General features: G+C 38.6%; 1 pseudogene; it reads left to right on the top strand.

Moving 5' to 3' along the window:
• Positions 1-4,696: 4,696 nt before the first annotated feature.
• LOC107133591 lies at positions 4,697-7,058 on the top strand (annotated as a pseudogene).
• The last annotated feature ends 6,421 nt before the right edge of the window (positions 7,059-13,479 follow it).

Genomic DNA, 13,479 nt, shown 5'->3' with positions numbered 1-13,479 from the left:
AAAAAAAGCAAGGAATGTGATTTTCCTGTCCCCGGAGGCCAGGTAGGGCTGAAGGCAGATTGCTTTTTAGCAAAGAAAGCATATGGAGAATCAGTACAGTGAACTCATTTTATAGAATTATTCTCTTAACCTTGTGTTCCCACCATCTTCATCTATTTGTCCCCTTACACCTTACATCTAAGTCTGTCTGTCTCCTTGATATAGGACAGATGTGGCTGGACACCAGAAATCAGGTTTATTTTAGCTTCAGCAGTCCAGAGGAGGCTAATGCCTAAAAAGCTTTGGACCCTGAATCTGAAAATTCTTTTAGATTTATACTCAGTGGGGTGGTTACATGTCACTGGGTGGGTACATAACAGTTACTCTTTGTCCCACATTTTTTAGGCTAGACAGAGGTTTCACAAATTTTGTCTGCAAACCTGGCATTTATAAGAAAGAGGAAGCTACAAACCACAGAAATTTTTGCTGATATCCTATTGACACCCTTTGTAAAATTCTTTCTGACAAGAAAAGAAGCTTAATTATGGCAAGGGTCTTTTGAATGGGGGTAACTGGTCTGCTTCACCCTTACAAAGCAGTAAAGATTTTTATTTTCAATGCTACGGATGAGACCAATGTGTTGTACATGCTAGGCAAGTGTTCTACCACTAAGCTATACCCCTACCCCAGAACAAATTTTATTTAGGACAACTGCAGTAGGGGAGTAGAGACCTCAGTATAGAACTGGACTCAGTTCTGAATACAGCACAGATAAGTGGAAATTTATAAGCCAAGGAACATGGTGGTGGTTCTAGGTAGACATGAACAGTGGGAATATGGTGTTTAAAGGATTAATTCTATATATAAGTGAAGAATATGGAAAACAACATCTCCCTAGAAAAGGGAAATGACAACCCCCAGGGCTGAGGGAGGACAATGGGTCCTGGGAGAGAAAAGGCAAACAAAGTGCCTTGTGCTCTCTCTGGTCTTTCCTCCTTTCCCAGTATCCTGGAGGGGAAGGCAAACAAATGGGCTCTGGGCTCTGGATTATTATCCCAGTAACAAAGAGTTTCAACCTTTTACAACTGTTTTCCTGAGTTAGATTTTTAACCTACACAACTAGTTTCTTGACTGTTCAGCCAACATGTCCCAAGTCTCTCATGATTAAGTCACATGAAATCTTCTGCTATGATTAACTCTCATTAAGATCTATAAAAAACAGACCTCTTTTTTAATCAGTAACCATTTTCTCCCCTGAAAATGTGCCATTCCACTACTGCTTAATAAAGACAGCTTGCTGAGCTGAGGTCCACTCCTGTTTTCAGTTATTTTTGCTTATATGAGCCTACATGCTAACTCTCAGCATGTCTTTCTTTGAAACAATTCATACAGGGCCATTCTAACTCAGCTGTGTTTTAAAAATAATAACAGTATTTGGGCTGGGGTTGTGGCTCAGTGGTAAAGCTCTTGCCTAGCATGTGTGAGGCACTGGGTTCAATTCTCAGCCCCACATAAAAATAAACATGAAAAATACAATCTGTTAATAAAAAGATAGCAGTATTTACAATCCTTGACTAAGGAGCTTATTGTTTTCAGGATGTTCTGGTCCTTGTCCTGATAGATTATGATTCTGCCTATCAGGGGAACAGAGGGTTTTTAAAGAGGTGATTCAAAGGCTACTGTCCACATTTACCTTGATGTAATTTATTTGTTAATTTGAGAGATAACCATTTCTTAAATCTTCTGGTTCCATCCCCAGAGATCTATTTACTTCATTTCTGTGATTGATGTGTGCTCAAGGACAGATAACTGGGCCTAGGATAGGAAAAGGGTAAACCTCTTTCCCCAGAAGATAGGAAAGGGAAAAGGGAGAAGAGAAAAAAAGAAAGTCAGCTTTAAAAGAAGCCTCATTGGAAAAGCAACAAGGGATATATTCAAAACATGACATGGACCACTGTCACATTCTTTTATCTAGGGCTGAAGAGCACAGGCCCCAAAACTCCTTTACTAATAAGAAAAAGAAAAGGAAATAAAAGAAAAAAGCACAAGTTACACTGATCTGGGATGGATCTGGATGAAAGAGTATCTTTGACTTTACACAAACCAAAATGACTAGAGTTTCTGTTCAGTAGAAACATGCACAGTAGGGACTAAAAAATATGATACAATCCTACCATCAGTCAAAAGAGGTTGTGCTTAGTGATAAACCCAGCCTAATTTCCTCTTAAGACTGGGAACCATCTCGTCACATTTTATTTTGTGAGCCCATTTTGGCTTTACTATAAATTACTGTGATTTCTAAACTTGCTTGGAATGCCTGCCCGTGCCTTGAACTCATCCATGCCTGGATTTCCCTGACCAGATAGCAACCCTCTCTGAAACATTAGTGGTGCTTCATAAATTCTGGCTTTCCCTGGCCAGATAATGACCCTCTTGGAAGCTGTAATGGCGCCTCATAAATTCTGGTGTTAGGATCTAAATTTACTCCCTAAGTGCTGGACCATTAAATCTACTACCTACCTTTGTGTTATGCTTGTAAAAATCCTGTTTTTTGTAAGTTCTCAAGACACCTCCCCTTTTTGCAACTTTCTGTGCTATAAAGCTACACTCCTAGAGAGCTGGAAGGCTGTCTACTATTCCCACAGGTTTTGGCCTGTCAGAATTATAAGCTTGCTTTAATTTGATTTAAATTGGAGTTGGTGGTCTTTTCTTTGCGTTGTGGTTTAACACTTAGGTGGGATTCTCTAGAAACCTTCCCTTCTGTCCTAATAAAAACTGAGTTCACAAAGAAGTGAGTTGTCACTCTCCTGAGAGAAAGCACTCTCTCCTGTGAGGGTATTTTCCCCTTCTTTCTCTTCTAATAAATTCCGCTATTCTTTTACTAAGTTTCACGTCTTGCTTGAAATCTTCTCATGCAAAGACACGAAAGCCAAAGAATACATCGATTTCCAGAAAGACCTTATCTCAGATATCATCTTATCTCCTTATCCATTGGTTGTGTGGAGGGGAAGTCAGAAAGGAATATACTAAGAGGAAACTATCACAGATAAAAGGGGAATTTTGGTTCAACCAACCTAACAGATTTCTTGCTAAACACAGGACAAAGTGATCATACATCACCAGAATGTTAAAAGCTAAGAACTTAATTAGATATTGTTAAATTAAGTTTGGCCTCAAACAGCCCATGTGAAGTGGACTGTAGCTTGATGTGTAAGCAATTTGGATCTAACCTTAGCAATGGAGTCTCAGCGAATCACAGTAATCAAGTTTCAGCCAGCCACAGGCTGCCACCTGATCAGCCTATGCTCATGTGAAGCAGATGCTTCAACAACCAAGTGCATATAAGGCAAATGCTAACTGTAGCCAATCAGGTTGTTTCTGCATTTCACTTCCTTTTCTTCAGCTAAATAAAAATAAACAAATAAATATAGTGGTCAGACTTGGTTGGGGAACTCTGAATTATACCCTAATGTAATAGGTTCTTTTTTTTTTTTTTTGGTTGTAAACAGGCATAATACCTTTATTTATTTATTTATTTGGTTCTGAGAATCGAACCCAGAGCCTCACATGTGCTAATGCTCTACCACCAAGCCACAACCCCAGCCCAGAATACCTTTATTTTACTTGTGTATTTTTATGTGGTGTTGAGAATCAAACCCAGTGCCTCACATATGCTAAGCTACAGCCCCATCCCTCTCTTGTTACTCTTTTTTTTATTGGTTGTTCAAAACATTACAAAGCTCTTGACATATCATATTTCATACATTAGATTCAAGTGGGTTATGAACTCCCATTTTTACCCCAAATACAGATTGCAGAATCACATCGGTTACACATCCACATTTTTACATAATGCCATATTAGTAACTGTTGTATTCTGCTACCTTTCCTATCCTCTACTATCCCCCCTCCCCTCCCCTCCCATCTTCTCTCTCTACCCCATCTACTGTCATTCATTTCTCTCCTTGTTTTTTTTTTCCCATTCCCCTCACAACTTCTTATATGTAATTTTGTATAACAATGAGGGTCTCCTTCCATTTCCATGCAATTTCCCTTTTCTCTCACTTTCCCTCCCATCTCATGTCTCTGTTTAATGTTAATCTTTTCCTCCTGCTCTTCCTCCCTGCTCTGTTCTTAGTTGCTCTCATTATATCAAAGAAGACATTTGGCATTTGTTTTTTAGGGATTGGCTAGCTTCACTTAGCATAAACTGCTCTAATGCCATCCATTTCCCTGCAAATTCTATGATTTTGTCATTTTTTAGTGCTGTGTAATACTACATTGTGTATAAATGCCACATTTTTTTTTATCCATTCATCTATTGAAGTGCATCTGGGTTGGTTCCACAGTCTAGATATTGTGAATTGTGCTGCTATGAACATTGATGTGGCAGTATCCCTGTAGCATGCTCTTTTAAGGTCTTCAGGGAATAGTCCAAGAAGGGCAATAGCTGGGTCAAATGGTGGTTCCATTCCCAGCTTTCCCAGGAATCTCCATATTTCCTAGGTTCTTTTCTTGATCAATGTGGACCCAGTGAACACAACCAGAAGGTAATGAATAGAGAAAGCTGGCTCATGTGGTGCATGCCTGTAATCCCAGTAGCTCAGGAGACTGAGGCAGGAGGATAGAAGTTCAGTCCTCAGCAATTTAGTGAGATCCTAAGCAATTCAGCAAGACACTGTCTCTAAATAAAATATTTAAAAGGGTTGGGGTTGTGGCCAATGGTTAAGTGCCCCTGGGTTTAATCCCTAGTACCCAAAGAAAAAAATAGAGAAGGATTTGTTACCCTTGGTCATATGCTAGGTGCTAAAATCATCAAATGAAAATAAAAGTTTATGATTAGAACAACAATCTAGCAGAATTGGCAGGCCATCATTAAATGAATTATCAAGAGAAAATAAAAAACAAAAAATCTGTCTTCCTAACAGACACCTTCCTGCGATGGCATGGGGTTGAACAAAAATATAATGCCAAAAAAATTAAAAATTTCATAAGGGTGTCTTATTATTACATTATTCTTTAACCAGTGACTGACAGGTACACTGTACATTAATATCACCTTTGTGCTAACTGATGTTGTGTGATTATGTGCATTTAAACTATACATCAAAATTTGAAGATCACCAAAGTCAGAGACAGGAATTTCTCTGACATAGTGTTTATAGTCATTTTAATGCCAGGATTTTTTTTCATTGCCTTAAGGTAAGTTATATTTGACAGATTCCTGATTTCTTTTAATGACAATAATTTTCAAATGGTAACAGTATTTCTTCTTCTTCTCTTTTATTATTATTTTTTATGGTGCTGGGGATGGAGCCCAAAAGGCATACTGGTTCTGCTATTTTATTAGAAAAGAAGACTGTACAAAACAAGCCAGATTCAGGAGCACAGGTTTTCTCTCCAATATGGAAGTTAGAGAGAAAAGAGGGGGGAAATGGTACTCATCAATATAAGATGGAGGACATTAAGGAAGTGGTAGGAGCTTGGGGAAGGTGAGGAGGGAAGCAGTAGGTTCTAGGAAATAAAACCGATCAGTTGTTAAATTCATGTACAAATAGACCACGATATAAGTAATATACACCCATAAAAATTGTCAAAATGGACTATATTTCACTGTGATCATAGACTTGTTATGTGTAATGATCTTGGTCTCTAGCACTGCTCATTTACATATGAGCAGAGAAGGGTGTGAAACACAGATACCAGTAAAGCAAGAGTTCAGAGAAGACTCAGTTTGTCCAGAAAATATTTCTGAAGGTGCGTGGAATTCAAGTATGAATACTTGCTTGTGTTGAACACCTGTTGTTTCCTTATTCTAACACTTTTATTCCCAAAGGTGTCCGAGTAATATAGAAGAACCTAATCTAACACGTGTCTCAGAATTCCTCCTCCTAGGCCTCTCAGAGGATCCAGACCTGCAGCCCATACTCTTCGGACTGTTCCTGTCCATGTACCTGGTCACTGTCCTTGGGAACCTGCTCATCATCCTGGCGGTCAGCTCTGACCCCCACCTCCACAAGCCCATGTACTTCTTCCTCTCCAACCTGTCCTTGACAGACATCTGTTTCATCTCCACCGTGGTCCACAAGATGATTGTGAACATCCAAACTCACATCAGAGCCATCTCCTACATGGGCTGCCTGACACAGATGTCTCTTTTTGCCAATTTTGTCTGTATGGATGACATGCTTCTGACTGTGATGGTCTATGACCGGTTTGTGGCCATCTGTCACCCCCTGCGATACCCAGTCATTATGAACCCTCATCTCTGTGGCTTCTTAGTCATGGTACATTTATTAATTAGCCTTTTCAACTCCCTGCTGCACAGTTTGATTATACTACAGTTTGCCTACTTCAAGGATGTGGAAATTTCTAACTTCTTCTGTGATCCTTCTCAACTCTTCAATCTTGCCTGTTCTGATACTTTTACCAATAACATAGTCATTTATGTTATAGGTGGCATATTTGGCTTTCTTCCCATCTCAGGGGTCCTTTTCTCTTATTATAAAATTGTTTACTCCATTCTGAGGATCCCATCCTCAGCAGGGAAGTACAAAGCCTTCTCCACCTGTGGGTCTCACCTGGCAGTTGTTTGTCTATTTTGTGGAATAGGTATTTTAGAGTACCTTGGCACAGCTGTCTCACATCTCCCAGGAAGAGTGCAGTGGCCTCAGTGATGTACACTATGATCAGCCCCATGCTGAACCCCTTCATCTATAGCCTGAGGAACAGGGACATTAAAAGTGCCCTGAGGAGGCTGCACAGCAGGATGGCCTAATTTTTCTTTGTTTCATCTTTTCTTGGAGTGTGGATTCTAAACCAGGACACCCCTGGTTACTGTGTTCATATCAGTCCTCAGTAGCAAGTCCGAGCCTTGATTGTGCCCCCAGCAGGGGAGGCTTCTCACATCTGCAGTCCTTAGTCATGACCAAGCAGGTAGTCAGCGAAACCAAGAGTGTGCTGATGGAGACAGGATGGGAGGAGGGATCCACATAGCACTTATTCATTATCTACAACGTAAAATGTAAATATGTTTGTTATCATTTCACTAATTTTTTGGATACCAGGGATTGAACCCAGGGGCGCTCAATCATGGATCCACACCCTCAGCCCTTTTTATGTTTTTTATATTGAGACAGGGTCTCACTAAGTTGCTCAGGGCTTCACTAAATTCCCAAGGCTGGCTTTGAACTTGCCATCATCCTGCCTCAGCCTCCAGAGCTGCTGGGATCACAGGTGTGTGTCACCACGCCCGGAGTCATGCATGGTGTTGGTGTTATCTCTGGATTTCTTCCTATCTCAGGGAGCTTTTTCTGTTACTATAAAATTGTTTCTTCATTGTGAGAGTCCAATCAAGAGTTGGGCTATCAAGCCTTCTCCACCTGTGGTCTCACCTGTAAGGTGTTGCGTATTTTATGGAACCAGATTTGGAGTACATGTTGGTATCCCATTCCCCCACAACTCCAGACCTCAGTGACATGCACTGCATTCATCTCCATGCTGGGTCCTGAGGACACAGAGCAGAACAGTCCAATCTCAGGACCTGCAGCATATAGTTAGAAGGTAGGCTAGAAAAACTGCAGCAAAAGCTAGCCTCTACAAATGTATTCCTTCTCCCTCTTTACATTATTTTTGTAGACCACATATATGCTGTGATGTTTGATAATAGTGTTGCATTAGCCAGGGTCAGAATCAGGATAAGTGTGTAGTTGTGAGAATGGGTACAAATTTTCAGTTTAGCAAGATGAAAATTTTCTGGAAATGGATGATGGTAATGGTTAAACAACAAAGAGAATGTAATTGATACTACTGAACTATGCACATAAAATAGGTAAAAATGGAAGTCGCTGTTTCCTGTATATTTTATCACAAGAAATAGAATTAGGCACAAATGGGTCATTCAAAACAAGGAAAAGAAACAAATTGAGTGAACAATACCCCAGAGCTTCCTTGAGTAGAGGAAGAGACCATAACCTTGGGGATATTTATTTTCTCTTCTTCTTTTTCTACCTCTACCCATGTGAGGAAGTCCTTAGAGATTAGGATAACAGAACACCTTGGCTAATTACAAGCTCTGTGCATGGATCCTCCAAGTTTAATAAAATGAATCAGCCTGTGTCTCTAGCACTTGAGTTTGGTAGTGCAGAGGGCTCCATACATGGTCTCCTCCTCCCAGGGTTTTCTGTAGCAGGAAGCTCCTACCTGACCCTGTGTGCCTATCAGTCCTGAGGATTGACTCTGAGCCTTCAGGGGCACCTGATTAGGGTGTAACTTTGGATCCTCATTCTTTGTTCATGAGCCAGCTGAGAAGAAACTTAACCAGTATGTCTGAGGGAGACATTGGATAGGAAAAGGGCTGTCAGAAATATTGTTTCTACGTCATCAGGACAAATATGATAGTCTGGGTGGCCAAATGAAAGGATATCAGTGTGCAAAACAAAGAGTTATGAGATCTGGTTTTTATATTCTTGGTTGTTTTGAGGGTGAGACATCCAACTCCAGTGCTCACCTCCACTAGCTGTACTTCCAAAAAAAAACCCCATCCATTCTAGCAGAAAGTGGGTCCCCCAAACTCTTTCTTCAGCAATCCAAGAGGAGTATAAAGGTGATCATGAGGTTTAAGAGGAAAATAGCAGCACACGTAGCTTTGTGATGCATCGCCAAGGGCTTCCTAAATGCCAGGTTCAGAGCTGTGTTTCACGCAGCTTGGCTCATCTCAGAGTCTCCACAGAGCCTTTCTTTAGTTACACATGTTCACATTATTATATAGAAAATAAAAGAATATTATATTTATGAAAATTTTGCCAGGTTGTTAGGCAGAGATGAGTAAATCTGTTTGATTCAGGTGGTCTAAATATGGACACCAGGCTTCTGGGCAGGAGAACCCCTGAAGGCTGTTTCCTTGACAACCTAATCTGCCATTTCCACTCCTGTCACTCCAGAAGTGACCCTTTGCTCACTCTGCTTCATTGTGGGTGTTCCTGGTAGATCAAAGAGACAGCAGTTGACATGAAAGACACATCCAACATGGGAAGAATAGATCAAGGGCAGAGATCACAGGAAACAGGGGCACATAAAAATTCATCACAGACCTCTCCCCACTGCAGGACACTCTGAAGCCCTCTCTATCCTCCTTGCTACTGGCCCACTCAGTCTCAAAGGAGTCAATGCCACCTCTTGGTTTCATTCCTACACAAGAAACTGGAGAGTTTTAAGGGGTTCTCCAGATGTACTGGTGGTCAGGGTCCTGGACCTCTGCTTAAAACTTTCTGATAATTGGGAAATAAGGGACAAGATTACTGCATCACACCCAGACAATGACTGCTGAATTTTTTACATTAGTATATTTATACTATAACTATTATTATAGTTATACATAATAATGGAATACTCTGTGACTATTCATGCATGTGCAAAACAAAATTTGGTCCATTTCTTTCCTCGGGACCTCTCCTATCTCTTTCCTTCTCCTTCCCCCTGATTCTATTTCTTTACTTTAGTGGTCTTATCACTATTTTTTTTTTAAATTGGTGCATTTTAATTCTACCCCAAAGTGGGATTCACTGGGGTGCATTTGTACATGCACTTAGCATCATTTGGTCAGTTTCATTCCCCAGGATTCTGCTTTCCCTCCTTCCTCTGCCACCTTTGAGCCCTTTCCTCTATTCCACTGTCCTCCGTTCTGTTTTCCTAAAGGCCATTTTTATTTATTTATATTTTCTCCAGCTTCCACATATGAGAAAAGACATTTGATCCTTGGCTTTCCGAGTCTCTTATTTCATGTAGCATGAAGTTCTTGTTTCACCCATTTATCAGCAAATTACATATTTTCTTTCCTTGTATGACTGAATAAACCTCCATTGTGTGTATTTACCACATTTTCTTTATCCATTCATCTATCGATGGACACCCTGTCTGGTTCCATAACATGGCCATTGCAAATCTCACTGGTACCAACACTGATGTGCCTGTGTCCCTATCGTATGCTGATTTTAGTTCTTTTGTGTAAATACCAAGGCATGGGATTGCTGGATTACATGGTGTTTCCAATCCTACTCTTTTGGAAAATCTCCATGCTGCTTTCCATGGTTGATGTTCTAACTTGCAATCCCTGCCTTCTCTCCAGCCTTGGTTATTATTTGTGCTCTTGATGATTACTATTCTAACTGGAGGGAGGTGAAATCTCAATGTAGTTTTTATTGGCATTTCCCTGATTGCTAAGGATGTGGAGCATTTTTTTCACATATTTGTTGGCCATCTGTATTTGTTTTTTTGTTTTTAGAAATGTGTATTTAGTTCATTTGTCCATTTATTTATTAATTGAGGGATTTGGATGTTAATTTTTTGAGTTATTTATGTATTCTGGATATTAATGTTCTGTCAGAAGAGAAGATGACAAAGATTTTTCTCCCATTCTATGGGGGCTCTGTCTTCCCCTTGATTGTTTAATTTTGATCACTATCTATTGAATTTGTTATTTCTTCTCAGAGGGGAAGATTGTTAGTATTTTGAAGACAACATTGTCATCTGAATTGATCTACTGGTGATACAACTGCATTGAATTAGTAATAAAGAGATAATGGATGCTCCCATGTGATTATAATGTGATGAATGTATTAAATAATGCAAAATAAAATTTAGATATTATTATCTATACTAATTATTAATTATAAGGGTAATCTCCTACCATTCAACCAAAATATGCTGTTGCCTGAAGTTACCATTCTCCAATTTCTGTTTTGAGGCAAAAGTTATATTTGATAATCATATGCCAGGTATTTGGACAAGAATGACTAGCTCTATTCACCTCTGATTCTCTATTCTACCTTGCATGGCATAGAGGAAGTATGAAAAAATATCAGAGTGGCTGGGGTTGTAGCTCAGATGCCTAGCATGTGCAAGTTTACAGATATTTTACATATGTTCTGTATATAGTGGCAACTCCAAGATCCAGAACTAAAATTTTCATTTTCTAACTTGTGCTCCAGTCTCCTATCTCCACTACTAGTGAAAATTGGAAATATTATTCCCAATGCATTATGAAATGTCTTCATGAGTTCTTGTAGAAGGATTCTCACAAAACAGAATGCAGAGATATTTTTGATAGTGTAACTGAAGAATACAATGATGTAATTGATAACAACCGATTTGATCAGAGTATCAAATGTAGATAATTAATATTAAAATTGAGCATGCATCAATTATTGGAGGTCAAACAACTATCTCCCATAAATATGGCACATAGAAATTCTAACTTGTGTTATACAGACAGAGTCACAGGAAGTTTAAAGGATTGTTGCCACAATAAACTGACATACTAAATGATGTCCTTTTCCTGGGTAATGCTTTGTAAAGTACAAAGCTTTTGAGGTCAATGTATGTGTTACACAAGGAGATATAAAACCACATGTCAATGGACACTAGTGTATTTGAGGGACAATAGGTGTTACTACTTAGAAAAACTTGAGAAACTTTAAGGTAAGTTTGAAAGAAAAATTCCCATAGATACCTAAACCAATACTTCTATGGTAACATTGAGAGGAAAATAAATGAACCAAATTCATGATAGCAGTTGCTTCTGGGGGACAGATATACAAGAGAATGGAACCATGAAGTGATACGAAGAACTCAAATGTCTAGAGGATAATTTGCGTCTCCACAAAATAGGAGTTTTATGCAAATATTAAAGTTTTATATGTTCTTGGAAGTAGTGGTATTATCAATGGTGACTAATATTAATATTAATTGTTTTAATGCCAGGGAATACTCAAAGGCAGCTGTTGTTAATTATGGTGTAAGAAATGACCATCGGGAGCTGGGTGCAGTGGCGCACACCTGTAATCCCAGTGGCTTAGGAGGTTTAGACAGGAGGATCAAAAATTCAAAGCCAGACTCAGCAAAAAGTGAGGCCCTAAGCAAACAGTGATATCCTGTCTTTAAATAAAATACAAAATAGGGCTTGGGATGTGGTTCAGTGGTCGAGTGCACCTGAGTTAATTCCCTGATTCCTTCCACCCCCAGGAGGAGGAAGAGGAGGAGGAGAAGAAGGAGAAGAAGAAGAAATGACCATTAAGAACTTCACCATGCAGACACTCTGGTTGAATATGTTCACATGTGGCCAGATATCTGGGCATTTATAGGTACCCACAGGTAGATATGATGATAAATGGGGCTGAGGACCAATACTCTATGCAAATTAAAAGAATTAAATAAAATATATTTTTACAACAAACCTCTAAGGAGGTTATTATTATCCCTGTTGTACAGATGAAGAAGCTGTCAGCACATTTTCATAGTTCCTGAATTTTTTTTCAACTTTTTCCTTTTAAGTCATAGTCTGATCGGATAAAATAATAAACCTAAGGGTAGTTGAAGTGAGAGAATTGCAAACCATGTATCAGGAAGAACTGGCCAGAAATGCATAGACCCACCATAAGGTTGGGACTCAAAATGTACTTTGTGATCTTCACTGACATTAAAGTCCTCCACTTTTAAAAGTTGGGTGAAGCTTTCAGAAACCACTTCCCTGTGTGAACAGGCCATTATTGAACACAGAATGAAGGAGAAAAGCAAGCATATATTCTTGCTATGTTTCTTCATACTTTAGTATTTTGTATTCACTGATAGGTGCACCGTACACTAAAGTCACCTTTGTGTTAATAGATGTCAGATATGCATTTAACTAAGCCACTTTTTGAAATGTTGATGTCCACCAATGTAAAAAAAGGGACATATATTAAATGTTTTTTTTAAATATATTTAGTTGTAGATGGACACAATGCTTTATTTTGTTTATTTCGTTTTATGTGATGCAGGGGATCAAGCCCAGGGTCTCACAAAAGCTAGGCAAGTGCTCTACCATGGAGTCACCACCCCAGCCCCATATTAAATGATTTTTAAGAAACAAAAACAAAATATGAATGAGTGACAAATTATACCCACAAAGGAAGGTAATTAGAAAACAATAATGAAGAAAAAATTCTAGGAGAAAACTGGTATATAATAGTGTTTCCTGATTATGAATTATCAACACAGATAAAGTGTTTAGATAATGTTGTCCTAGATCATAGAAAAATGTTTATAAACATTAAATATGCTGATTTAAGGGAAGTACTACTATCTTAGAAAAATAAGGTGTATTCAATTGTTTGAATTGCCTTTAATTGGAATTTTTTCCTTAAGCAAGTAAGAATATTTAGTAGCTATGTTATCTAAGGAATACTTTGTTTTTTACTGTGTTTATGTAATAGCTACCTCTGATATTCTTGGTTTCCTAATATCACTGAAAAATAATATCTAAATAATAATAAAGTAAGCATGCATAGAAAGATATGAAAAACAAAAATAAACAAGGAAAGAGTGATAACAAATTTGTGTTGATTACAAATGATAAATATTGTTGAAGTTTATGGAAACCAAATGTGAATACATGTCAATATTTGAATTAAAACTATGTACAGAGTATTGTATGTCTGTTTATTTGAATCACTTTTCCAAACA

The sequence above is a fragment of the Marmota marmota genome, unplaced genomic scaffold, assembly GCF_001458135.2.
Source record: "Marmota marmota marmota unplaced genomic scaffold, marMar, whole genome shotgun sequence".
Lineage (NCBI taxonomy): Eukaryota > Metazoa > Chordata > Mammalia > Rodentia > Sciuridae > Marmota > Marmota marmota.
Note: the sequence above shows the minus strand (reverse complement) of the source record. Positions and strands in the feature narration are given on the sequence as shown.